At 42.4% G+C, this 27,185-nt stretch overlaps 1 protein-coding gene and 1 long non-coding RNA gene across 2 annotated transcripts in view; one reads left to right on the plus strand and one right to left on the minus strand.

Annotated features, from left to right (window-relative positions):
- afg2a (AFG2 AAA ATPase homolog A) overlaps window positions 1-27,185 on the plus strand; it is a 65,941-nt gene that overhangs the window by 22,543 nt on the left and 16,213 nt on the right. The window lies entirely within an intron of this gene.
- On the minus strand, window positions 443-26,136 carry LOC133155126 (uncharacterized). The gene is made up of 4 exons (XR_009714592.1): window positions 25,803-26,136; window positions 25,169-25,281; window positions 1,566-1,617; window positions 443-1,487 (listed from the first exon to the last, which is right to left on the minus strand). It is a non-coding gene; the product is annotated as an uncharacterized LOC133155126 (long non-coding RNA).

The following is a 27,185-nucleotide window of genomic DNA, read 5'->3' on the forward strand; positions in this document are numbered from 1 at the left end:
AGATGGAACAGCCTTCCGTATACATGGCATTGCGCTGGGTGTAGTCGTTGACGCAGTCAGGAGATCTCGGACCAGTTTGATTTCTGGGAAAGAGCAGGGTGTCTATTTTAAGACAGCATTTATTGGTCTCGACGACCCAATAAAGTGAAGTCGGGGAAACAAGCAAAGACTGAGGGCTACGTAGTACTCAATTGTGGTGTTGTAGCCTTAAATTGCTCCCATCATTTTCCATTTCTTAAACGCGCACCTAAAATCGTCTTCAGTCAGTCCACGGGCATCGCTACTTTTGAGTGCCTCATTGTTCGCTGTGAGTGAATGCACATCATGCTCCAAAATAATTGGTAAAAAGAAAAAAGCTGATGATTTTGGCATTTTTTGTTGTTGTAAAGATAAATACTATAGGATATTAGTATTGTAAAACAGTAATACATTCTGCCTGTGATTAATTTATATCGTAAGCATTAAGGGACCAAAAAAAAAAAAAAAAAAGTTATTTTATTCCTTATCAATCATCAGAAATTTATTCTGCTAACTATCGGAGTCGGCAACAGTCTAAAATAAAAATATTATATCAGCCGATCCCTACAATGTACGTTCTTTTTTTATGTATAAGGGGATGACCACTGTTAGGTTGGCCACAATGGAAATAGTGTAGTGATTGACTTTAAATCCACTCTAACCTCATTGGGTTCCCTTTATGGGGAATGGATCCATCTCAACAGTGGCGTAGTGACAACAGCTTCCTTCTTCTTGACAAGCAGCCACTCTCCCATTTCCAATTTCTTTTGTAGCTTTCAAACTGAGAAACACCCAGTTTCCATTTGCCAATACGTAGTGGGGGGGGGGGACTCGATTAGGTAAGGTAGGCTGCTCAGGCTTTTTGTTGCTGCCTTGGACAGATGGGAAGCCCCATGCATCTCCCCTCCACGAGTGGGCCTCTCAGGAAGTGGTCTCCCAGGCAGCTGAGAAATCACATCCCCCCCCCCCCCCCCCCTTGCCCACCATCTGAGTGAGTGCATTGCTCATAAATGGACTCCCATAGTCACTTATGTTGCGGTGGAAAACTGTCGACGCAAGACAGAGCTTTATGAAATGAATGTTAACTGATCCAATGTCGAGTCATGCGGATGTGGAACACACTATTTTAGCCCTTGGCGTACACACACTCACACACACACACACACACACACACACACACACACACAAGCGTGCACACACCACAGCAGGCACGGGTGGTCATTCCAATGCAAATGGCAGGATATGACGGGGTGAAAGGGGTGGGGGAATGAAGATGAATGGAGGATGTAGGGGTGTCAATGCAGTCATTGTCAGCTGTTGGTGGTGGAGAGGAGGCTCTAGGGGGCCTCAGCTGTTTGAGGGTGGGGGGGGGTGAAGGGTTGGGGAGGGTGGTGAAAGAGGAAACGAGTAGAGGGTAAGTCATTGATTCCAGTGTGATTCCAGATCTGTTGTCCATCACTCAAGCGCCCCTGCAGAAGAGTGAAGTCCACTGTTTTAAATGAGGATGAATGCTCATGTGATTAGTCAAGAAGATTCCGTTTACTCACACTTGGGATTTCCAGTTTGGGTATTCAATCAGGTTTGGGGTTGTCACGTGATCTTTGAAAACAGTAAAGACAGGTTTAGGCGTTCAAAGAGGGTTAAGTTGGAGTTTCAAGCCAGAATTTAAAGTTGAAATCAGGGTTTCAAAGATGTTATGTTTCAAACACGCATTATGGTTTCAAATTGGAATTTCGAGACAGAATTGCAGTTTTAAATTTGAGTTTCGAGGTGATTTCAAGGAAAGTTCAGGGTCTCAAATAAGAGTTTCCAGTATTTTTTTTTTTTTTTTATAAACTGGAGTTTAAAGACAGATTTAGGGTAGCAGTTTTAAATAAGGACTGGCTAAGTGTTTCAAATTCTGATTTCAACTAATCCTTTGAATAGGACTGCCAAATAGTGAGTTTACATTTACTCTTCAACCCTTCAAAGTGCTAAATGCTGGCAGCCTGGCCGTGCCAACTGCATTATCCAAATGGATCAATACAGTTTTGGCAGATTCCCCCAGGTTCAACGTTGTCGACCTTGTGACGCACAAAGCGGAAAACGTGAGCGTGGCCCATATACGGTGTGACTAACACATCTGAATCAAACACAGAAAGACACTGAGGAGAACAGCCCGTTCTCTCGCTTCCTGACAGATAAAACAAAATGTTCCGTTTCATGTTGTTTATTCCACATCTGCTGGAAATCAGGCGCAGGGAAGCATTGCGCCGTTGTGCGTTCTTTGGCAGCGAAAGCAAAAATAAATAGCCAATCAATCGGCGGGAATTTCAGGCATGTGCTTTTCCGCCCGGGGGATTTGATTTTAATTGAAGGCCGCTCTGCCAATTAATCATTTTGCCGCTTGTTCCCTCCAATGAATGTGGTGGCTTTTTAGCCGCGGTCGGAAGTGGAAAGACGTGCGAGGCGGCCGCATTCCCCAAACCGACTTGCGAGAACTTCAAACTAGGTTACATGACGAATAGAAATTGATTTTTCTGTTTGTTTCTTTTGGGAATTTGAGCGTTACACATTCAGACGACAATGTTTCTTCGGGTTTCAGAGAAGGTTTTCGAGAAAGTGTTTAACCAGTTTTAACTACATGAACCCCCCGAAAAAAATGTTCTGCTGCTTTACTGTTTCAGTGATCTGGCAATTTGTTTTAGAACCTCGCTATCAGGAGGCTCAAATCAGATTACGGCTTTGCAGATTACTCGCAGATGTTTTTGTTTTTCCTTTGTTGTTGTTTTGGACCAAAAGTGACCAATTGCTCAGATCGCGGAGGGAGACAAACAGAAGCCACACAAGTGGGCTTGATACAAAGAATACGCTCTCTTCAAAGATGAACTCTCTGCATTTGAGATAAGACGCCAAGCGAATGGCTGTAATTCCAAGCGGCAGTCTGATAACCATACTTTTAATCATAATCTCTTAATCTGAAACATGAATTCACATAATGAGGTTTCAAGTAAGGCTAATCGTTAAAAAACGGTTTAAACTCTCAATTTAGGGTTTCTAAGATGGGCTAGGACTTGATTATTTGATATTTTCAAAAAAATGGTTTCAAAACAGGGTTAAGGATTTTGACACCAGGTTAGGTTTGCACGTTTTAAGTTTCAAGTCTGGGTTATGGTTTCAAATTGTATTTTCAAGACAGGATTAGGGTTTTAAAATGGAGTTGGACCATTGCCCTGCAGTGTACTTTACACACACGAGAGGGCGCCAAACCTGACTTGCAAGCCTTGTCACAGTTTTTCCTTGGTCCCTTCATAATCTTCATGTATGTACCGCCTAAATTTCATAAGAATTCCAAAGTTGTCTATTTTATTAGTTGCAAAACTCATAACTTGTGTCATTTGAAAGATATCACTGTCATAATTTACTGCTCGTTCTTTTGTGGACTCCGCTTTGTGAACTTGACAGTGCTTGTATGTGTGTGTTATTTGTGCACATGCCAACCATTTGATTAAGAATGAGTCTAAATTCAGATTTGGAGCAGAACTTCCCTATCACTTGGAGTTTTTCCCGCGGTGTTTATCCCGTTGATGCCGAGCACGCGGGCTCGGTTCGATACAGCGTTGGCCGGGTGCTGCCGGGAGTTGAAAACAAGCGCCCCGCAACCATAAAGGTGCACATTGATTCTGAGCAGCCTGAACATCTGCCAGTATCACCTCACACCGTGCCCCCACCCTGAGCCGGTGTGGACGTTGGCTAATTGCAATCACGCTCCAATTGCACCCCCGTGTGATTACGGGGCAGCTTGGTAAATATTCTGATATTAGCTCAAGTGGCGCTTTGACTTCCTTCTTTGCATTCAAAGTACACGTGAGTGATTGCCGCTACGCCGGTTTGCATCTCCCCTCTTCATCACTGGCGTTTCCCACCTCGGGGCCAGGGAGAAACTCGTGTGACCTTTTCGAGTCTGTTAGCATTTCCCAAAAAAAAAAAACTGTTTTCTATGAGGCAGAATGATTTGGCAAAATAAACAATCTGCATTTTTTTTATTTCTTCATTATTGCGATTGTGATTTAATGATGTTTCAAGGTCCTCTGACATGTAAAATGTTTTTATACAAAAACAAAGTCAACAAATTGACCAAATTTACAGTGGTGATTTTAAGTAATCGCTGTCTTCCAGTGTTGAAATTACAATTTAATAGCAATTAGTCACAGATTATTATCATGCCAAGTCAAGCATATATCAAAGAAATGTCTTCTGTGAAACTCAAGTTAAATATCCCGGAGCGAAACGTATGCGTGTAACGTGCACTCAGCGTAATTGCTAGGAATGCCCCGGGAATCATCCAAATTGAGTTTTGGCGTAAAGCTCCGCCTTCAATGCCGCCTTCTATTTTCTAGAGGTGGGATTATATGTCATATCTATTGCCGTGATATAAATGTATCTGTTATTTTTTATAACTTGAGAACAAATCTGTTAACTGAATGATTCAAATGCTTGTGAAGTATTTTCGTGAGTCTGAGGAGACGTGCAGTATTACGTTGCCTCGAGTTTGAAAGTTGGGATGTTTATAAATAGTAGGTGAAAATTGTTAGGTCAGAGAGTTAGTAATTACTTGGTCAAAGAAACTGGTCAAATACAAAGGTATGGACCAGTTGATTTAATTTTTGCCTATTAAACTGCTTAGACAGCTCATTGATTTCATTATGCATCAGTCATGGCTCGAATATCTTTGGAAAAAAGATGTCCTTATGCGACGTGAAAGTAATTCATCCATTCATCATTCATTTTTTTTGGTTGGGGGAGTCAGTTTGAGCGCACGTTTTGGTGACATGTTGAACCGGTTTAATCAATTACATGTTATATTAGCAATCAAACATGACTTTGCTGTGTAGTTGTGTTATGATGCTACGCAACAGTGTATAACAGCCAGGTAATGTATCGGCTTGAACAATGCTGTGTACGGTAACTCAAGCAAGATGGTTTCTTTTTTTTTTTTTTCCCTGACAAGTAGTCATTATGGAGCTGAGACCAAATGTGGAAGTCATAAGCAAGTGTCAGGTCTCCAAGTCGTAGCTTGGCCTTTTTGTACTTGCTTTCTTGGCCTAATAGTATCACATCGTTGGCTTCTGCCGTAAAGGCTTCAAAGGGAACGTGCTGTCCTGCTCGAGATTGGTTGTCAATGCATTTTCAGCATTGCTCCGAACTGAACACAATGTTCCCTATGTCCACCGCGCCAGCATCTCAGCTCTTACCGAGTATTCCAAAGTCATCATTTTGTTAGGATGCAATAAAGAAAGTGTTGTGGCGCAAGTTAATCTACATTGGCAAGACAAATCCCCAAAAATCGCGTGTGTGCGTGTGTGTGTGTGTGTGCGTGTGTGTTTGCAAGCAAGTAATTGGATATGGATGATCTCTGGGAAGTTGTGTGTCTCACAGGATGGAGGATCCCCAGGCAAGTATCAAACTTCAAGAGCTGTATTAGGATCAGTTTACTTGTGTCTGTGTGTGTCTGTGTGTGTGTGTTTGTGTGTGTGTGCGTGCGTGTGTTTGTGTGTGTGTTATTGTGTGGATCGGTGAATCAACACCAACTTAAGTTATATAGAATCGGTGCAACTAAAATTGCGATTTATGATTCAGATCAAACAAAGTTTTAATTCTTGTGCCTTTATTCAAAAACAGAGGATTTCAAACTGACAGTGGTGAAAGTGTACAAAGATGAACAAATTATAATTTTTACCGGTTTGGGTCGTAACATCTGTCAGAAAAGGCTAAAGTTTGTCTACTTTCACGAATGACAACGTAAATCTGTTCTGTACTACTGATACACTGGGATTACTCTAATTTGGACAATTTTAAGATGAGTAAGGTTTCCAATCGATTATCAAAAATAATTTTTGATTAGTTTGATAATTGATTCGTTGTCTATTAAACGTTGCAGCTCTACAATTTGTTGTATTCAAAGCAATTGTCACTGACGCCGAAGTGTCTGGTTTAAAAGTGACAAACAGGTAAAGACGGAACTTTCTGTGACTTCTTGTAACCTTGCCAGATCTTTGCGTGACAGAGACAATATTAGTGCTCCGATGGGATCCCAAAAGTACATATTTCCATGCACAACTCAAACGATTCACCATATTTGTTTTTTGCTGTGTACTTGCGTTTCTGTGTGCGTGTGTGTGTGTGTGCGTGCATGCGTTATAAAAGGAGGAAATGAGAGCTCTTTGTGTTACCTGGCAGACAATCCTCCGGCATGTGTCGTCTTGCCTTTTGGCAAGCCGAGACCACCGGCGTCCTTGGAATGCTCTCCATTCAGGAAATCTCGTTTATTCTCATGAAAGGCAGCTCCCCTCCTGCAATAATGCTCCGAAAATGACATTTTTCCACCCCCAAGAATGTTTATTCCAGGTTAGCTTTGGAACGCTAGTAGAGCGTGCTTTTCTATCAAGTGACAACGGGTGTAGGGTAAGAGAATTTATAAGAGAATGTTTATTCAAAGGTCCCCCAAATAATTTCACTGGGATTCTGGGAATGATCTCTGTACTCTAAAAAAACTAAACAAACAAAATGGATAGCTCGATAGATCGATAGACCGATAGACCGATGGATGGATAGATAGATAGATAGATAGATAGATAGATAGATAGATAGATAGATAGATAGGTAGGTAGGTAGGTAGGTAGGTAGGTAGGTAGGTAGGTAGGTAGGTAGGTAGGTAGGTAGGTAGGTAGTTAGGTAGTTAGATAGATAGATAGATAGATAGATAGATAGATAGATAGATAGATAGATAGATAGATAGATAGATAGATAGATAGATAGATAGATAGATAGATAGATAGATAGATAGATAGATAGATAGATAGATAGATAGATAGATAGATAGATAGATAGATAGATAGATAGATAGATAGATAGATAGATAGATAGATAGATAGATAGCAATGGCATTTGGGGTAATGTCAAATTTATGTAATACTTTTATCAGAACTTTTAATTGGAACAAAGCTAATGTTGCTAGAATTACTTGGTTTCATGTGTTTGTTTGTTTTTAAACCATGATTTGACATCATTCAAATTGTTTCGTGGACTTCCAAGGTTTGAGAATCACGGGCAGTGTGTATATCGTACAACAGTACGCATTAACCTCTTTATCGGTCCTCTTCAACAACAAGGAGCCATCTTTGCCCACATCCGGACACACTCACACCGAATAGAAGGTGGCTGGGGAGCAGCTGGCGGGGCCAACAAATAATACCCTCTTTGTACCTTCCCAATATCCCCTGCCGAAGCCCCCCGAGCTCGTCTCTCTCTGCGCTTCAGGCTTCCCAAACGCCACATTAAGGGCTGCTTACAAGTGTAAAAGCTTTACGTCTTTGAGGGGGGGATTTGAAATGGTAGTTTGCCGACTAGAACCAGTAACGTTTCGACATTGTCTCCTTTTAGGTCTTTGTTTGAGAAAAAAAAAAAGTTTGTGAGAAGTCTATTTCCACGTTTGGGGGACATACCAAACAAACGGGATATCATTCAAGGTCCAGGGGTACCTCGACTTATGAGTGAGCCATATTTATCAAAACACATACTACCTTATTTTTCTTAAAGCCTGTTAGCTTAATGCTAAGACAATGCAAAACACCATAGATGGGCTATCGACACTAGATAGAGTACCGATTGGCTTAAAAGTATGGCTGGCTGGTATTGGCAGCCTCCATTAGTATCCGATACCTGTATCGGCGCCATTCCTAATGTTTTTTTTTAATAAAGTAATCTAGGCCTACCGTAGAGTACTATTTTGTTAAAACTATGTTACATAATTCTTTGTAGGTGTTTTGAGGGGGCTCTGATGGATCCATTTTATTTGCATTAATTTTAATGGGGGGGTCAATGATTTGAGATACAAGTGAAACTTGGTGACGGAACTAATTAAATTCACAAGTCAGGTCAACACGATATTTTTGCATGTAGGAGTGAACGCTGCCTCGACATATATTATAGTAGCTCGTTCGCAATTTCTACTTAGTGTTGATAATGTATCTGTTGCATGATCCTTCTCCGTAAACACTTGGCGAACAGCGAGTAGGAAAGCCATCATTTTGTTTCCACGCTTTTCAAAGACTTATTAGAGCGACCCTGGTGGAGAGAAAACAACAGCAACAACAAAGCAGGACAGAAACATTGCGAAGGTCTTTGAGGCCTCTCCGGCCCCCCTGTTGCTTCTTGGCAGAAGCCTCACTTCATTTCCTCTTTCACAATGATGAATGGCCGTGTGAGAGGGGGAGCTGTTTGCTGGAGCTTATGCTTCGTCCTATATTCACGCGTGTGTCATCCCCAAGTCATTTACGGCAGTCAGGAAAATGAAAAATAGCATTGTATCAAAAAATGTTATACAGAAAACAAACATGTCCGTGTAAGTAAATTGGTTTAAAAGGTTTACTACTGTAGGCTACATTGCAACAAGTACAATCACATTAGCAGCAATTGTAGTCTCGTATATCTGCCTTTAAGAGGCATGACCAAGTAAGCAACTTCAGGAAGATGGTTGGTTAATCCTTTTGCATTTACACGAGTTGTGGCCTACAGCAGATCCTTGCGGCTTGCAAGTGTTGTCGTTTTTCATTTGATTGTACTTGTCCTGTTCAAAAAAACATCAGAAAGAGAATTGGCTGTTGTCATTGTTTTGTTATGCTCATTTTATACTGCACCCAGATGCCACAAGATGCCGCTAGCTAATAGGAAAGTAGTAATTGATGTCACAATTGTATATTAAAGTGATACACCCCGACTGATCTTTGTATGCCAAGAGGAGCGAGTTTGTCCGGATGGTGTGAGTCCAGAGGCCCGCAGACATCCACTGTAGTGAATCAGCACCAATGGATGGTTCGGGGTGGGGTCTCATGCTTGGTCAAGGGGGTACTCCGATGTCAAAGGGCCGCGGGGAGGTAGCGGCCTAAGTCCACCACTGTCCTTCAGGCCACATCCCCAAACTAATCTCCTTTATCTTCCTCCTCCTTGTGGTGATGGCCTCGGGGAGATGTGTGGATAAGCCCTGCTCTGATCCACCCCTTCACCCCCACACACACACACAACCCTCCACCCACCCCCCCCTCCCTCCGCGGCCCTCGGAGCTGGCCGGCCTTCTCTTTTGGCTTTCCCCGCTTCCTTCCTTCCTCAGCTCCTCCACTAATAGCTCCCTTGTTCCCGACTAGTCGGGGGGCTGCCAGCTGAGCGGTCATTCGTGGAAGATTCATTCTCGGCATGCTAATTGTAAACAGACAGAGAGAGCGAGTGAGAGAGAGTGAACGAGAGAGAGAAAGAGTGAGACGAGAATGGAGGAGCGATCAAATCCCTCTATTTCCTCCCCTCACGCATATCTGCGCCATCTTTATGGCTTATCCGGTTGCTGCTTTGCGAGCCTGCCTCCCTTCTCATCTAGCCGCATTAAATCACTCCGTAGTTACCGCGCATGCCGACTATTCTCTGCGTCGAAAACCTTCACTTTGCGCCTTGATTATGGTGTATGGTTTCTGTCAAAGATAAACAAAGCGCGCTAAATGCGGCGCGGCCAACCGGTCCGATCCCCGAATGAGGGGGCGACGCGGAGAAAGCAATTAGAAAGACGGAAACCACTAATTAGAAGCTGCGTGCCCAGCAGACTGCATCCATTTTGTTTTCATCAGCAATAATTGAAGAGCCGGCTTTGCTGTGCCAGCCCGTATTCCAGGGCAGCTGCTTTGCGGGAGGCTCCACTGTTGCGTCGTCCCTCCCGTTCCATCTCGTTCTTACGATATTTAAAATGATCGTAAGATAGATGGTTGAATTGATGTTTTCTGCAAGATTTGCACAAATGATTCGGCTTCCTGGATTGATTTCCGTGGGATTGCAGCCAACGCGTTTTGTGGATTGCGACCGTGGGGGAATTGCACTACGGTATGCCGGAGTGGTTTGAGTGGTTAACCGACTTGCTTTGGGGAAACGTTGAGCACCTGAGGGAAGCCACAAGGCTCATTTCCACATTAATGTTGTATATTTGGGAGAGTGACTGCTTGACATTGTTCCATTACTGTAAGATGAGGTTGGGCAAAGCAAACCCAAAAAATACAACCATATATTCTGCTTTTTATTCCCGCTATTCAAAACAGTTTTGGGGTTGTTTTGACAACATTTCAGTCGCATACTTTTGTCAAAATACCCCAAAAATGAAGAATTATAGAACACTTCACCAGTGGTAAAGTCTGAATACTTTATTACATGTCCCAAGTAGATGGAACAACAAAGAATGCATAACGTCAGCGATGGCTTGACAAATAGTTTTGCGGTTATTCTCTTTTATTTGTCATAGTGCCTCTGCATGATATTGCTTTAGGCTGTATTTCAGCTGTCGAAAGTGCCTCTTGATTTTCATTCAGCCAAGCTGATCTTGTCAAGGGCAGAGAAACTTGGTCTGTTGGGTGGGTGGATCTTGATATGTAAATTAGCTTCACTATTATGTCACAGTTGGGCCTGGGAATTGTATTTTCAGAAATGTTATTTCCGTCTGAAAATGTTCTGTTTGAAGCTTAGCAATGGCTTTGAGTGTCAGAAAACAGAAACACAAACTGGAGACTGGAAGCATCCATGTAAATTTACATGGACAAAACACTTGTTGGGAATTTTACCTTTCACCCTCTTCTTGGAAAACAGCACTTTGTGCAAAATGGCCTGAATTGTTAGTTGGACTAAAGAGGTCAAATAAAGGTCAGCCGTAAAGCTTACTTTGCATTTCAGGTCTCTCCTGAAATGTCTCCCTGAAATCCCCAAATCCCTACTAAGTATGGAAAAGTGACACACACCAGATGCATGAGAAGTTTATTTTCCTGTACTCTTGCAATACACAAGTGTGTCCTCCATCTTCCTGTCATTGCTTCCTTCCCAGTCACAATGGTGGCGACAAGGGGAAATAGCTCAACCCCCCCCCCCCGTAGCATCTAATGCTTTTTCCAGACCGCCACGAATGCTTGAAGGGGGGGGGGGGGGGGGGGTTCTGACCTTTCTCAAAGTGAATGTTCCCCGCCTTCCCTCCACCTTGGAGTTCGGGAAATGTACAAAACAGGATAGCGCAACATATTTCTTAGGTCAACCCCTGTTTTCCATTTGGTTGAGAGAGCAAGAGATAAACTCTTGGGAATTCAATGACATCATCAGCCAAGTTTGCTGTTGGTTTTCCCCATGCAGTCATTAGAAGAGGTCTTCAGTTTACGACGACGTTCCGTTCGTACGACGGCGATGTAACCCAAATTTGTCCTAAAGCGGTATCGTCTTTGAAGAAATGACTACAGTAGCGATCTTTATTCCACATCATGAATGTAAAAGTTGAAAAACAGTCCATCCAATTGCTCATTTGGTAGTGATTGAAAATCACTTTTGAAATGTTGAGATAGTTGCCGAATCTTATCAGATTGTTATTAGTTGTGTTTTGTTTTGTTGTATCTTAAAGATGACATTCAGAATCATGAAACTATGTGAGTGTTTTAAATACAGTGCAATTGTCTTTGTGTAATGTTTCCTTTAAGAGTGACTTGAAACATCTTTTTTGAAGTCTTGCTCAATCGCATTTGCCAAACTGCTGCTTTATATGGAGTGAATTGAGTTTGCTCTAAGATTAAGTACATTTTCCGCGTCATTGTCGCCTACAAACTCTGAAACGGAAAAAAAAAAAGTCTGTCGCTGCCTCTTATCATAAAATAAAGAACAAGCAGTCAATGGATATGTGTCGTGACCCGGCCTCTATAAATAGATACATGGTGAGCCCGAAAGCCGCAGAACACGCCACAAGAAAGAAAGGCTCCTTGCAGTGGAAGAAGGTAGCGGCCACTTTGAGCCCGTCTCAAATCAGCGCAAAACACATGTTGCCCGTGTTATGGTTAGAATTAGCATCCCGGATGTGGGCTTCATCCCGTTGGCCTCGGGGCACAATCAAGTCCATCTCAAATTAGTGGGCTCTTTTGCTCTCTCGCTTTCCGGAAGACAGATAATTTGCCCTTGATTGTGCAGCAGGAGGAGGGGGGGGGGGATGGGAAAAGCAAACATGGCCAGAGTGAGCCCGTATGTTGGGCCAGGCTGAAAACAGAGACAGGTGCAACCAACGGACAGCCATTGCCAAAAAATGCATCAATACTGAAAGTATACTGCAGAAATTGAAATTGACTCTCCTATTAACCGATGCTCAGAAGCCATCTTAGCACGTTAAGAAAGAGCACAACAAATCCCTAAGTCACTAAGAATAAGAGCAAGAGTAACCTCGACATGTGTGTAGCTGTGCTCTTAAGCCCTGAATGCTGCGGCAGAGAGAGAGTGAAGGCCTTCTGCCCATTAATTACAGAGCGGCCCTTCAGCCGTTAGCCTGGACCGCCTCAACATGCACAGCACATCCGACCCGCGGGAGAACACTTGCTTCCTTGAGGCCCAAATAGCCACACAAAGCCCGTTTGCTTGCTGCTCAATTTTCTTTGTGCAACTTTGCCTCTCAAATTGCAGCAAGCAAAATGAACACAAAGCGTGCAAAACTATTTGGACGTGGACTGTTATAAAGTGCTACAAGTCGTCACCGTATCTCTCGGGCCCTCTTTTTAGCTTTCACCGAATGCTTCAGCGAATATTGTTCAGTCTTCCGCAACAACTCTTGTTTTGACAGTTTTGCTGGGTCTCTTATGTGAAAGAAGCTAGTTTCGGTTGTTTTATCACAGCAATGATAGCATTGCATCAGGAAACACTGCTTTAGGAACTTGATCTTGACCTCCATTTTCCCATCAATACGTAGCCACCTATGGGTTGGAAACTACAGTTGGCTATTTGCATAGCGGTGGCGTAAAGCGGGCCAAATACTTTCTGGTGAGGAAAATTCTGCTTCATCCTGCTCTGCGATAACTCAAAGGCTGGGAAATGTTTTCCTTAATGATCCATTGAGCATGTTTTCCCAATATGATTGTTGATTCTTAACCACAGAACTAGTCATTAGTATGCATGTCACGCATCAATCTGGTTTCTATGGACTTCTTCGGTGCCGGGTGTTTACTGCTTGCTGTGGAACAATGGCTGTTTGTGGCTTGGGCGGAAAATTCACACATCCTCCTTCACTTCATCCGTCTCTCGGCGTACGCCTCGGCCTCTCCGAGCAGGCTTTTAGCGAGATCGCCAGTCAATACAGGAAGCCAACGCATTCATCATTCTCCCTTAAAACACACCTCCAAGTTGCGAGTCTCATTCCATCAGTCCTCCGCAATCCCGTGGGTTTAGCCCCCATCTGGCATGAGAATTTTTGTTTTGGACGGGGGGGTGTCTGTGTCTGTGCTATTGCGGCTAATTCCTACACACTAAAGCGTTCCCGTCTGTCCGTGGCCCATCGAGACAAGATGGTCACCAGGTGTCTTCCTGTCTTCAAAGTGTTAGTGTCGTTAATCATGCCCCGGACCCATTTTTGCGCCGACTGCACACGTGTTTTATTTTCCTCGGGCCCTACACACCGCACATACACACACCCCACCCCGTACATCCATACGCTGCCCCTGTATATTTTTGGATCGTCTGTGGCCCAGCTGCATTTCCTGTGGGGTTTATGTACAGTTTGGATGGGATTGAAACCACATTGGTGAAGAAGAGAACGATATGAATGCCACCTTAATGAAGTCACCGTGATCCCATTACAGACATGGTTGGTTTATAAGGAAGATGCACTGCGCCTCCAGCTGACAGTTATTGTTTCTCAAACCTGGTTCCTTGTGTCCCTGGGGGTCCGGGGATCATTTTTAAAAGCACATATGCAGACCAGCATGCCAGTGAAACGTATATAATAAACTAGGTACTCCTTTCTACCTTAGGTTAAAATATGTGATGTTTGATGATGTTTCTTTAAACAAAAGGTGTATTATTACGCAAGTAATTTTTTTGAGGGCATGAGTTTGAGAATATATTGATGATCTATTTTTTTTTTTTCCCAATCATGGTATCGTTTCCTAATGAAAAGTGTAAAGTTGTTTTTTGGAAATTCACTTTTGACAATACGTCTTCATTCTCTCTGGCTAACGGTCCAGCAAACAGGAACGGCGTTACGCTTTACAAGAGTAATGTACATTTTCCGTCTTATTATTCCCGGCAATTTAGGTTGGACTTCGAATTAAAGGCATTGGAAAATTGAGTTTCCTCTGTAAATTCACAAGCTGATAAACAGGAAGTTGTAAGAGCATAATAGCCAACGCCCTCGCCGACCTTGTGACGCGGATGAAAGGATTTGTGTGCGTTCTGGGGGGGAAGCTCGTAGAAATGTCACCAATACGCATATCCTCGGTGTGAACTCCCTGAATGTCTGTCAAGGCCACTGCAGCCATTGACTTGACTTGGCACCAGAGCCAGTTTCATTAGCCCTGCAGAGGGTTGCACTCCCAGTGCCCTCACTGACGTAAAACGAGCAGAAAAAGCACCAAGAGAGGTGAAGGGGTCTGTGGTTTATTTCTGTTCATTTAAATTGTCAAGGAATAGATTGGAAGGAGGTGCATGTTGCAGATGCCAAATCAGTAATGCTTTCCTCCAGCCTGGGAGCGGGCCTGAACGCTGTACTGGCACTCTGGAAGAGGAAGTTCCAAGTCTTGGGAGTTCCACACATCCTGTTTTTTCTCACACCACCTAGAAACCATACCATTTTTTGACTACCTCGGAAGTTGGAAAATTTGCGGAACTACTTGCTTCTAGTATTCTATTTCACGCAAAACTCCAGTTGTTTGGAACTTTCTGATGACAAGATTTGTGATACCCCCCTTTCACGCGCCCGCCGTCCTGCCTGTGGTACTACTTCAGAATTTGCACGTCGACAGAACCTTTGACACGGAGCAGTAATTCCGTTTTTGTTTTCCCACTGCAATACATGAGGAAATATCCAGCATTGATTTGATAATACTTTGGAGGCCGGTAAATTTGGGACTTGAGTTCAGTTCCTTATTTGGTGTCACACAGAACAGTGACCACAGTTTTACAGATATAAGCCAAGAAAATTGACGTTTCTCAAATGTTTTAAGCTGCACATCCTGGTCAATAACCCAATACAGCGACAGTAAGGACCAAAGAATAAAAATAGCCTTGACAGTCCATGTCAAAAGGGCTTCAGTTGGAATTCAAACTTTTTCCTGAACCTTTTAGGCCATACAACCCTTTTAAAATCCTGACAGTCCTTTACCCCATATTTACTCTAAATTACAGAGATTTTTCAGCTCAACCTTTAGAGGCCTCCTTTAAAGGCTGTGAAACACTGCCCTAAATAAAGCAATAAAAAAGCAACACAACAAAGCTGTTTATAGCCAACAAATGCATCATGTTTATGAGTCGGTTTTTTTTTGTTGCAGGGGAAAACAATCAAGAATGTAGGGTGAGAAATACCAGACAGCCTTGACCCAAAATAAAAAGTTTGGGAATCCCTGTACTAGCATGTCATTTACGTCACTCAATCATGTTCCCATCACTATTATTCAATATTCCATGGTAACACAATGTTCGCTGTGTGAGCAGCTGAGCCCTCTTCCCCCTCCTCCTCCTCTGGGAGCTGATAGAAAAGGAAGTTTGTCAGGGGTAGCTACGCTCCTTTGGTTGCTGCTATTTAGGACAACAGGAAAGGGTTTGTGTCTGTCTCTGTCATCCTGCTCCTCCGCCTCCTTCTTGGCCTGCTGTGTTTATTCACCGTCACTCTCAAACACTCCAGCTGCATTTCAGCCCTCTCGACCCGATTGGTCTCTCTCTGACCCTGATTGCAGTCGGGTATTTTTTGTCTGTGGGAACACTGTGGCTCCTCTAGTTTGGAATATGTTTTTGTGCAGCCTTTTGGTTTGGTATTTTCCAAATGAAATAATCACCAATATGCTATCAAGGGTGGTTGTTCATCTGATCAAGACATTTTGTGTAATTTTATGTCCAACTTTGTGGGAGCAATTTGAGAAAAATGAACTTTTTTGTTTTTAATCCTCTAACAAAGGCATGCTTGGGAGAATCCATATCTCAAGTCTCCGCCAAGACCAGCTCATTTTACGGGCGTTCTTCTCGGCCGATAGATCAATATTCCCACAGACAGCTTCTAAAATATTATGGCTTGTTGCATTTGCTGGAAAAAAAAATTATCTCACAAAAGAGCGTCAACATTGTCCCAGTAAATGTAAACAAAACTCCTGTTTGTCACCAGTAGGAATTCCCATTTGGGCATTCAAATGCACTGTTGTGACCTCTGGAGCTTGGGGAAAGGCCCTTTTCTGTTCCCAGTGAGCAACGCAAGGTCACAAAAATTCCCACAGTCCGAAATCTTGTCTAAGGTCTTCCCCAGAATGCTGTATTTCAGACGGCTGGGAAATATCTGGCTAACAGCTACAAAATGTTCCCATCAAATGTTAACAAAATTCCTGTGATGTCTGATGACCTTCTGATTTCGACCGGCATTCCGTTTATCAGAGACATAACAGCTTCTTCCCATGGAGTTAATGAGGTCTTGTCCTCTTTTGTTTTCAATAGTGTTCTTTTCCTTTCCTTTCCTAAGAAAGTGAGGTTCTTTTCTTTACCTCTTCTAGTTTTGTCAAACTTGTGATACGAGTTCATCACAAATGAATTTATCTTGTATGGTAAAGGGTTGATTTTGTTTTTTGTTCTTTTGAGAACATTACCACCTGAATTGAGTGGAAGACCAAGATCATTTTTTTTTAAAGTCCGGAAGAAGATGGCAATTTGATGTCGGAACTATCCATCCATAGGTAAAAAAGGACCTCATTGTCTTAACAAAAGCAAAAAAGTATCAACTATTGAATAGAAAAATGTCGAGATGAACTCATTACATGTGGAAGTATCACGGCAGTATGGCGTCGAAACTCGTAGAAGTAAAAACAATATATAAAAAAGACCTAGGTTGTCTTAAAAAAAAAAAGAAAAAAAACATCAACCCATGTTGCGGTTCTGGATGTCAGTACCAATCATCCCGAGCAAAAAAAAAAAAAAAGTAAAAAATACCAGCTTTGACTAGCATTGTGAAAGGGGCTTCTGATGTTACTTTCGAAGCCAAGTAATTCATAAGTCGACTTGAACCATCCTGTTTCATGTCTTTTTGTGCCTTTCACACAAAGCAACACACATATTGTGACTCTCATGCCTGAAAATAAATGTAAGGAGGTGTGTGGCATTCATCTGGCTTCCCTTAGCTGCCCTATAAAGTCCTAAATGGTGCGTGTGTGGGGGGGCTCAACTTTTAACCCTGACGTATAGACCCTGTAGGCCCACTTCAAAGAGTGAGGACATCAAACAAACCGGAGTGCTGTCGATGATCAGCGAGGATAAAAAAAAAAAAATCCCATTTGTCACCCCAAAGACTGATATGCACTTTATCTCTATTAAGCTACCGGGGGGGATAAAGGGATGAGCGGGGGTTTGCATTCCGCAGTCTACATAAATATGAACCGTTATGTCATCAGGAAGGACTAGACCCCCCCCCCCCCCTATATTCGATAAAGACGCCATCTGTCTATGTGCGTTATTCCTTCCCTGACCTGATCTCTCAGCACACACATACACACCCCAGTCCCATCACCGGCACCAGCACCACCCCCTAGTCCTGACGCTAGCTTGTCTGAGTGGCCCTCTGCCATGCATTCCTCCCTTTTCTGTTTGGCCTCTGTCTCAGGAAGTGGCCCAATTAGTGGATAAACACCATGGAGGGGGTGGGGAGTGGGTGAGGGGGTCGGGCTTGTCGCCAGGGTGGGGGTACCAATTAGGACTCCTGGGTCTAGACTTTAGCATTGCATCTCAACCCTGTATCATTTCCATAATACACTCCAATGCAGAAGGAAAGTGGTTACACGTGTGGATAACTGAACGTTGGTCTCAGGTTGGGCTATGGTCCACTGAATTGGGGGTCCAAGGAAAATGCGAATTTAATTATTGTCGTAAGTACAACTGAGGGCAGGTGTACGGAATGAACAAATATGAACCAATGACTGTGTTCTAGCTTCGAAAATGAAAGCTCTGATTAGAGGCATTAAAATGAATCGATGAACCGACAGCCAATTATCAAAGTAATCGACACCATAAGAGCTGACTGATTTAAGCGAATAATAATAAATATGATACCCCGCACCCCCAAGCAAAAACATTTGAATTAGTGGAACAAATAAAAGATGGGAGAAGGCCAGATATGACCCGAGGGCCATACTTTGCCCACGCCTGCTCTATATTTTGACATACTTGACTTTGCCACTTTTCATTGATAGCACCGCTGCTGACTAAAAAGCGACCACCGTATGATTGAAACAAACCCTAATGCCCCATCACCTTGGTTTATTTTTGCTCCTCCCCTCACGTCGCCATGTCGAAATGCATGGTGGCATTTTAGTGGCAGCTAACGCTAACTGTGCGCAGCGCATGGACAAACTCAGGAAGCACTTAGCTTGACGTATGACACCACCATGACCTCCGGGAGGAAAACACAGCAATGTGAAAACTTAACAAACAACAGAGCTCTGCTCAATATGGCTCCCGACTTCCAGGTTAAGTCACAGGAATCAATCAGTGACAACCCACAAGAGGAACTTGTGCCCTGGTCATACGATATAGAGCAATGGTCTCCAACGACCGGTACGCGCACCATTTAGGACAAGGCTACTTATATAAAATAAAACTATTTTATTTTAAAAAGTGAATGCATGCTCTCTGTTATGTCCATCCGTCTATGTTTGACTCTGCACACATGTCAAGTTGCGATGTGTCGGCCGCCTAGAGTTAGGCTGCTATTCAACTCCCAAAATAGCAATATGTGGCGAGTGGCTGTTATACATTTATACATTTTCATGAACTTTAGATTTTTTGTGTGGTGACTTATAGAAGCACATTTCAGGACAATGTAGCTAATACGTACAGTTACACAAAAATGCAGTTTCACGTTTATTTTTAGTTAGCCTCTAAAAAAAACTACCCAGTTTTTGTTCCTGCTCAAATCATTTTTGTAAACTAATCTTTTACAATAGTCATATGCTTGCTCCTCATTGTTGTGTACTTTCGTCTTTGTCAGCAACACTACCTATTTTGCCTTGTTCCTATTTCCTATCTTTTCTTTGTTCTACATTTCTACATTATAGGGCTTTTTTATTTTGTACAAAAGTCTCTTTTTACAGTAGATTGAGACATACTATGCTTGCTCCACAATGTTGTCTTTATGTTTTTATTGTTTTGTGATGGTACGGTACCATTACGTTTCTGAAAAGAAACCATTTGTTTTGCATAACGTCTTTGAGACTAAACTCTGGATAGAAATCACTTGACTTTGGATCAAGGCTAGGCGCAGTCATTAATGTGAATGGGTCCACAGCAGAAATACAACCCTGGAGGGAATTGTGGTTATCTCCGCACGAGCTGTCCAAAACCATATCGTCTGGCCCCAGTGCTTAAACAGCACGCCATCCATTTTGAATTAAAGCAGCGTTACCTCTGCACGAGTCGCTTGTTTGATTGAGCAAGACCCCCTGCCGCCGACCCATCTCTGCCATATTCCAGTTATTTCCACTGGCAAATATGCACTCTGCATTCCACCCCAAGGAATGGCGTTGTTCACCATTCCCGGGAAGAGTCACTCAAGCAACAGTGCAATTACAGTCGCCGTATCCCCAAAACTCGCAGGGAACCCGTGGTTGAAGGAAGAAATGTTACTCGATAGGTACAAATTATATGTGTAGAGTCGACGTTTAGATGCAAGGGCCACTTTTGACTTTGGTAGAGGAGTCGTAAGCCATATTTCAGCTCCGGGGATTTGACGCTAATGCGCCTCCTGAAAAGTATTTGCAGTCTTATCGAGCTGGCAGTCAAGAGGCAGGATATGCGCTGCTTTTTTTCTTTTTCCGCAGTTGGCCGGACTTGAGAGTAGCATTTTGCGGCGGTGCGGAGCAATATTCCATATGGCTGTCATCGTGGATGAATTACTGCAAGCGCTCCCCCGACGCGGAATTGAAAAAGCAGTCTTGGGGCACATTTTTTACACACTGATGTACAAAGTAGTTTGTTGTGCATATGGCGGAGGCTATACCTAGGAAAAACAGCAAGTCAAAAGTGCTCGACAGTGAAACGGCTCAAGTCAAACACCTTTTGAACAAATTATTTGTACAGTGGAACCTCAAACTGGCGAAAGGGGTCGTTAGAGACGACTGACTGTGTGATATTGAAGTACTTTTTTTCTTGGCCTAACAACGCCCAATATATATTGAACAATAAGTCTTCGTAGTATAGATAGGTTGAATAAATACACATTGGTGGGATTATTTTTTTAATCATAAAACTATAATGATAAGTGACATTTTCATCTTGTAATAGTGGATAATTCATTTGAAATAAATTTGACTTATTCTATTCCTTTTTCTTATGGGGTGTGTGGGTGCGTGTTTTGTGTAGGTGTGTGCGCACATGTGCTATGACAACAGACAACCCATCGCAGTCTTCAGAGTGGCTATTTGTCTGTCAAACTTAATCTCGGCACGCAGTTCGACTGGAGGTGGCTTTTATTGTCTGTCAAGCAACAGAGGAAAGAAGTTGGGGGGGGTTCCGGAATGGAGTGGGTATTTCAGTGGGTGGAAACGGCCGCATACCATAAATAGCTTGACTTTCACAACTAGGGATCCCATTTTCAGTGGGAGGCATGTTTTTTTGTCAGGTCGGGTTTTTTGGCCTTTCTGCAGGAAATGACTATTTACGTTGATGTGTAATTTGGGCAAACTGGCCGCACGACGTGTGTCGGTGCAATTGAGATAGTATAATACTTTTACGGCCTTTGGCTTCCATGCTCCCATTGACACCCTCATAACACCAGCAGAGGCTTTTGGGGGTTAACCCTCACACCCCCTTCCTCCCCTACAAGGCCACAAGGTGCCATATGAGCCTCCGGTATTTATCTAACCAATCACCAGCTGCAGTCACACTTCTCCACCTGGGAAAAACTGCAGTCTTCTCGGTGAAGATGTTTTCCGGGTGCCTAGAATACGAGGGAGTTACAGTAATGGGGAGGGAGGGCTTCTCCGGGCTCTGTAAAGGTCGTAGGTTATAAATACTCGATAGCGACAGTATCACGCTCTTCCTGAAGGCTCCCAGGCTATCTTCAATTCCCTCCACAGGCTCCCGCCCCCTGCCTCCCCGCCTGTTTGCTTGCTCTCCAAGCAGCCGTTGGCTTCCTGTATAAACAGGAAGTTGGTTGGCAAAAAGGATGTCTGGTGGGCTGCAATTGTCGCGGGGTTTTTCCTTTATTTTTTTTTATTCGGGCGACGTGTGCATTCCACTGATGAGCTCCTTTTAACTGTCATTTTAAAGTGGAATCAGACTTCTGGCAGTTTGCATACCAAAAAAGTTACAGCAGCTGTGGTTAAAAATGAAAATGCCGCCAAGACAGGCCGCTGTAAATGACAAACACAGTACGAAGGGACCCAAAAGTCTGAAATGACCCAATAGTTGAGTTGCTGTTTGTTTTCTTTTTTATGTTACATCATTAAATTTAGTGATGCCCATCTGTCTAATATGCGTAATACAAATTTAGTGGCAATTTGAAAATAAATCTCTGACAAATTTGTTTTCAAATACCCCAAAAATGATGGCTTTGAACCAAAATGGGCAGTTTAATTTCTTATTTTACGATGAGTCATTACACTTTGCTGCTAAACATTGCACACACAATGAGGAAGATTATGTTTTTAATAATTTAGCATCACATTATCTGTCACTGTCTGTAAACAAGGTTATAATTTGGTAGGCATTTGGTGAAATCTCTAGTACAAGTTTGTATTTGAAGAACTTCTGGCCCAAATGACCCTCAAACGTCTACTTCTGAGCAAAATGGCAGACTTACGTTCTCATTTCCATCATGGCTTTTTGAGACTTTTTGCTCATCTCCTCATGATAGCCATGTCTGCACCATGTATTGACACCTGGAAATGGGTAAAGCGGCCCAAAAATATGTTACAAACCAAAATGACAGACTTCCTGTGGTTTTTTTTTGTTTTTGTTTTTTACCGTGGCTTCTTTGGTGGGTCTTCTCATGAAAGACATGCCAACCAAAATTCAGGCTGTTAAGTGAAACTCTCTTCATAAGCTGACTGTATTTTTTGTTGTTTTAACGGAAGTGAGCTTTTCTCATTTTATGACAAGTCATCAAACATTCCCACTATTCTCAAGCCTCAATGTTTTTTATTATTATTTTTATTATTGGCCTACCGGTTTTGTTCAAAATTTGTTAACCCTTGTACAGTCTATTGTCCAAGTTGGTCTTTAGAGAACAAGAGAGAAAAGAATAAAATTACCCTCAAATGTCCACTTCAAACCAAACCAGCTGACTTCCTATGTTTTGTCAGTCATCGCTTCTTGAGATATTTTTGAAGGTCTCCTAATGATAGATACGCCCACCAAATTTCATGGTGGCAAGTGACACTCATCTAATTCAAATATACTATTTCCTAGCCATTAGACAAGCCAGTGTAGTCTAAAATTTCCGATTTGACCCCAAATAGCACTTTCTGTGTCTTTTCAGGCATAAATTGTTTAGTGGGTATACTCCAGACAGACTCGCCTATCAAAATTCATGTTAAGTGGAACTGGCCACAAGCGCTCGTAAAGAAAAGAACTGTTGGATTGTTGGGGAAGGTTTATATTCTCCACTTTAAAACTGTGGTTTCACATCAAAACGTGTCTAACGCAGCAAAGCCGTGCTAGGGAGCGTGGGGGTCAGCCCTCCTGGAGTTTTCCCAAATAGGCCTCAACTTTACATAAATGTTCGTTTATAAATGTAAGTCGCCACACAGAGTGTTGTTTTAACAGGAGTGGCGTTTCCCAGGTCTCAGAGGTGGCGAGCGGAAAGTAAATAGCAGAAGTCCCCCCCTCTTTTTTTTGAGAGATGAGGATTTGTAAGAATCCTGTGGACATGCCCCAAAATTAGCTGGCACCTCTCCAGAAAACACTCCAGATTTTCATAAATTGCTCTTTGGGCCAACAAGATCTTTACAACCTGTTGTAGCAATTTAATTGGTGAAATAAATATGTGTAAAATAATAAAGGGCACAATGTATTTATTTATTTATTTATTTATTCATTAATTAATTCATTAATTAATTCATTCATTCATTCATTCATTCATTCCGGGTCATTTGTTTGATGGCTTTCTTCCAAACACAAGTCATGTCCAGAAAAATACAATAGTGTACCTTATACTGTGTCATATTTTGTTTTATTCATTCACTATTTTTTATTATGATATTGTAAAACCCGCAAATAAATGTGATTCGTATAAGTTGTCAAATATATTGTTTTGTAATATATAGTATCTCTATTACTCAAACACATGATACAACAAATTCATACAATTAAAATCTCTGTTCCTAAGTGAAATAATTGCTACAAGATACAAGTAAGTACGCATACCATCGCATGCAGCCAGATTGTGAATTTGAGGTTGTACGTGCTTTGGGACGTGTACATGCAGCTCCTGCTCTCAATGCCACTTCCTGCCTGCCATGTGAAAGGTGAGTCAGGAGGGTGGAGGGGATTGGGGGCAAGCAAGTGTTGCACCTCTTTCTCTTCCTCCTCTCTGAAGGAGGAGGAGCACATCCGCGATTGCCAGGTGTTCCTTTTGTGATCCTCACCTTGCACTCCAGCAGCAAGGCTGCAGTGTGTCGCACTTTCGTGCATGTCTATGTAGTGTGTGAGGAGGAGAAAAAATGCGTCATTCTTTTACAGTCATTTTGCCCTCAGGCAAGGTGCTCTAAACATGATCTGAATGTTTGTACAGCACTGTGCCAAATATCATGTGTTGTTTTGTTATCAATGATGGAATGGTTACACATAACTACAATACAATGTCAGTACACTTTGAACCTCCCCCAAGGCTCATAAAGGGGCAACTCGGTAGGTAGGTAGGTAGGTAGGTAGGTAGGTAGGTAGGTAGGTAGGTAGGTAGGTAGGTAGGTAGGTAGGTGGGTAGGTGGGTAGGTAGGTAGCTAGGTGCGTAGACATGATCTTGAAACCTAAAGCCGAATTTAAAACCTTAACGCTATCATAAAACTACTTTGAAATCCTCTTGTGAAACCAAATCATGTCTTGAAACAGTCATGTTGAAATCCAAACTTGAAATGGAAAGCCTTGCTCGAAACCTTAAACCAGATTTGAAACCCTAATTTGAAGCCCTTCCACTTTTTCGAAACCATAATCCAATCTTGAAACCCTAATTCTTGTTTGAAAGCCAAATCTGATTAAAATCCTGAATTTCAAACCCTAGCCTGAAATCTTTATACGCCGAACACCGTCTTTTTTGTCATGTTTGAAAAGCTAACTACTTCTTATAACCTAAACCCTGGAACACTGAATTTGAAATTTTAACCCTGTCATGAAACCCCATCCAAAGTTTGAAAGCCTTACTGGTTTGTAACCCAAACTTGAACCCTTCTTTGAAGTCCCAACCATATCTTAAACCCTAACCCTTGTTTGAACCCTTCCTTCCCAGGCCCAATTCTACAGTTTAAAAAAAAAACAAATCCTTGAATCCCTAACCCTGGGTTGAGACCCATTTTTGAAGCCCCCACCTTCTCCTGGGAATTGTGAAAAAAACCTCCTTCTCAGTCTTTAAAAGCACTGGCCTGAATGCCTGTTGAGTATGTGCATGTGTATATTTACCCGGCGCAGGTTCACCACTTTCAAGGGCGCTGTTACGCTTCACAGACAAAGCGCTTTTCCCCAGAACATCAACATACTCCTTATCAAAGTTGTAATCGCAACTGCCTTACGCACACACTCACACACACTGTACAAAAGCTGCACATTCATGGAATCCCCACACATTGTACCCGCATAACTATAAATATCATTAGCGAAGCATTTTTCTTTTCTTCCAACTCCCCAATCCAACTTCCTAAATGGCCTAGTCAGGACGTAAATCCAGATAAGAAAGGACAATTAGCTCAGGCACCCTCATCGGAGAGCGTTTTGCACCCCCGAAAGATTCATATCTCTGAGGAGACTCTCAGCTCCAATTGCAAGCAGATGGCAGATGTTTTTCTGGAGTGAATGCCAATCGTTGGCCATTTTAGAGATTCGGTTGTAGGGGGCTTCATCTTAAATGAGCTGGGAGGGATATTAACAATAATAAAAGTACAGGAAGATTGCTTACCGTTTGAAGACGGAAATGTGATGAAGAAGGATTTGATATCAGCCGATTGACGCCAGATGTGTGCGTGAAAGCTTAGGGCATCGAAAGGTTCAGTCAGTCTTGCCCTCAGGTGCCTTTGAATATTCGCAAATTACTCAAAATTCTGAGATTCATTGATCTTATTTTTATTGTATCAAGTAGATGTTGTGCTGTTAAAAAAAAAAATCTTGTTGGTCAAGCACAGCGCATTTTTTAAAAATAAATTAGCGGCAGTCTGACAGCGTGCCCACAAAGCGCAAAATATGAGAGGGTGGACATTTTTAGCCGGATGTTAACCCATGGTGGCCATTTGCTGAGCAACATGATTTAGTTAGCCAGCTGACTTCGACAGTTAAGAAAATATTTTTCCTCCAAATTGATATTTTTGTACGACAGAGTGGGACAATGTTAAGATCATAAAAAGGTCAATTGCAAAATTACTTGTTCAAATCCATTTCCGATTATTTTTCAATGCCATTTATCCAAAATAGTGGCATAAAAAATTCCAGCTGTTAAAGGAGCCACCTGCACCCGTATTCGTGTCCGAACCCTCACTGCTGAGCGCCACAAATGAAAACATTTGTTGCTTCATATTATTTTGAAAGTTAAATCTAACCAGAGGTCAGTGATCTCCAGAAGTACATTTTGGTTGTTTTGCACTCGTTGCAAAGTCCTTCCGTTGAACCAGCGAAGGCGAGGCATGTTGTTGGAAGAAGCAAAGACTTTCAGTTTTGCGCTTTGCAACAGTTGACAGCATGTGAATAGACCTGTTTATCTATCTTTAGAAAGGCAAGCTTGTTGTGTCCGTGCCAAAAGGGAATCACCGAGATCCGGAATTGTTACACAACCTGAGGCGTGGCGTTCTGGCGGAGAGAAGACGTGCTACAAGGCCAATTGGTTGACTCTGTGGAGTGATAAAGAAGCAGCAAAAAAAAAAAAATGTCAATGTTTTCTTTGCAATTGCTCACTCGTCCTGTCATAGCCGTAATGGAAGAATCGGAGTCAAATCAAATTCTGCATTTTTTACAGTTAACCCCCCCCCTGCCGAGTCACATTATACAATTCACAAATTCATCTATTTGTGTTTTGTTTTTGTTTTTTTGCCCTTGGGAACCTATTCTTAACACTTTGATGGAAACTGCACCTATTTGCAGCATTGAACTCTAAAGATGGCGGAATACCTGTCGGCAGATTAAGTACGACAATATAGGCATGTATTCGTTATCCTTTGGAAGAACAATTATTACAGCTGAACTGAGGATCTGAGAACCATCTTGGTGCATATCTGTATGCGAACGTTGAAACTTTTATCTCGCTGAGTTTTACATTTCATAAATGTACACATTGATTGTATCTGTTTTAATCCTGGAATTTGCTCTGAGAAAATCCTAACACCAAAGTGGACTTGGCGTTGAAAGCCTGGCAGCGCAAAGTCTTATAAAAACATTGTGCTAAGCGCGCTAGCCGCAAGATGATGATTCTTATTAAGCAGCTTGTTCTTCAACCGCCGTGACGGGAGCGTGCAGGCGGTCACGTCTGGCAGTCTCCGTCCGGCTAGTGCGATTCAATTACGGGGGGCCGGCGTTTTTACTGTAACACAAATACAGAAATAGATTTCTGCTGCCGCTCTTTGCTGGGCAGTGTTGGGTTTCACTGCGCCCATGCCAAGGTCAGGAGACTGAAAAAAAAAAACAAGACGAGGATATAGAATACGACTTGTGAAGATAGGATTGCACCTCGTGCCAGTATTACATTGATTACTTTCTCAGTGTATTTTATTATGGCGTTATTGTGTTACATTTAGTTTTTATTACATTTGGATATGTCCGCTTTGTTTGACTGAACGCGCCCTGCCCAGCAAGGCACGACAGCAAGTGCACATCTACAGTTGTTGCTTGTTGTGTTTTTTTTTCTTGACACGTATGACTCTGTACTTTATACTTTGTACTTTATAATGGAAGAAATTTCACTTAATTTCTCTATCTCTCATGCCACTAAT

The sequence above is a fragment of the Syngnathus typhle genome, linkage group LG1 (assembly GCF_033458585.1).
Source record: "Syngnathus typhle isolate RoL2023-S1 ecotype Sweden linkage group LG1, RoL_Styp_1.0, whole genome shotgun sequence".
Taxonomy (NCBI): domain Eukaryota; kingdom Metazoa; phylum Chordata; class Actinopteri; order Syngnathiformes; family Syngnathidae; genus Syngnathus; species Syngnathus typhle.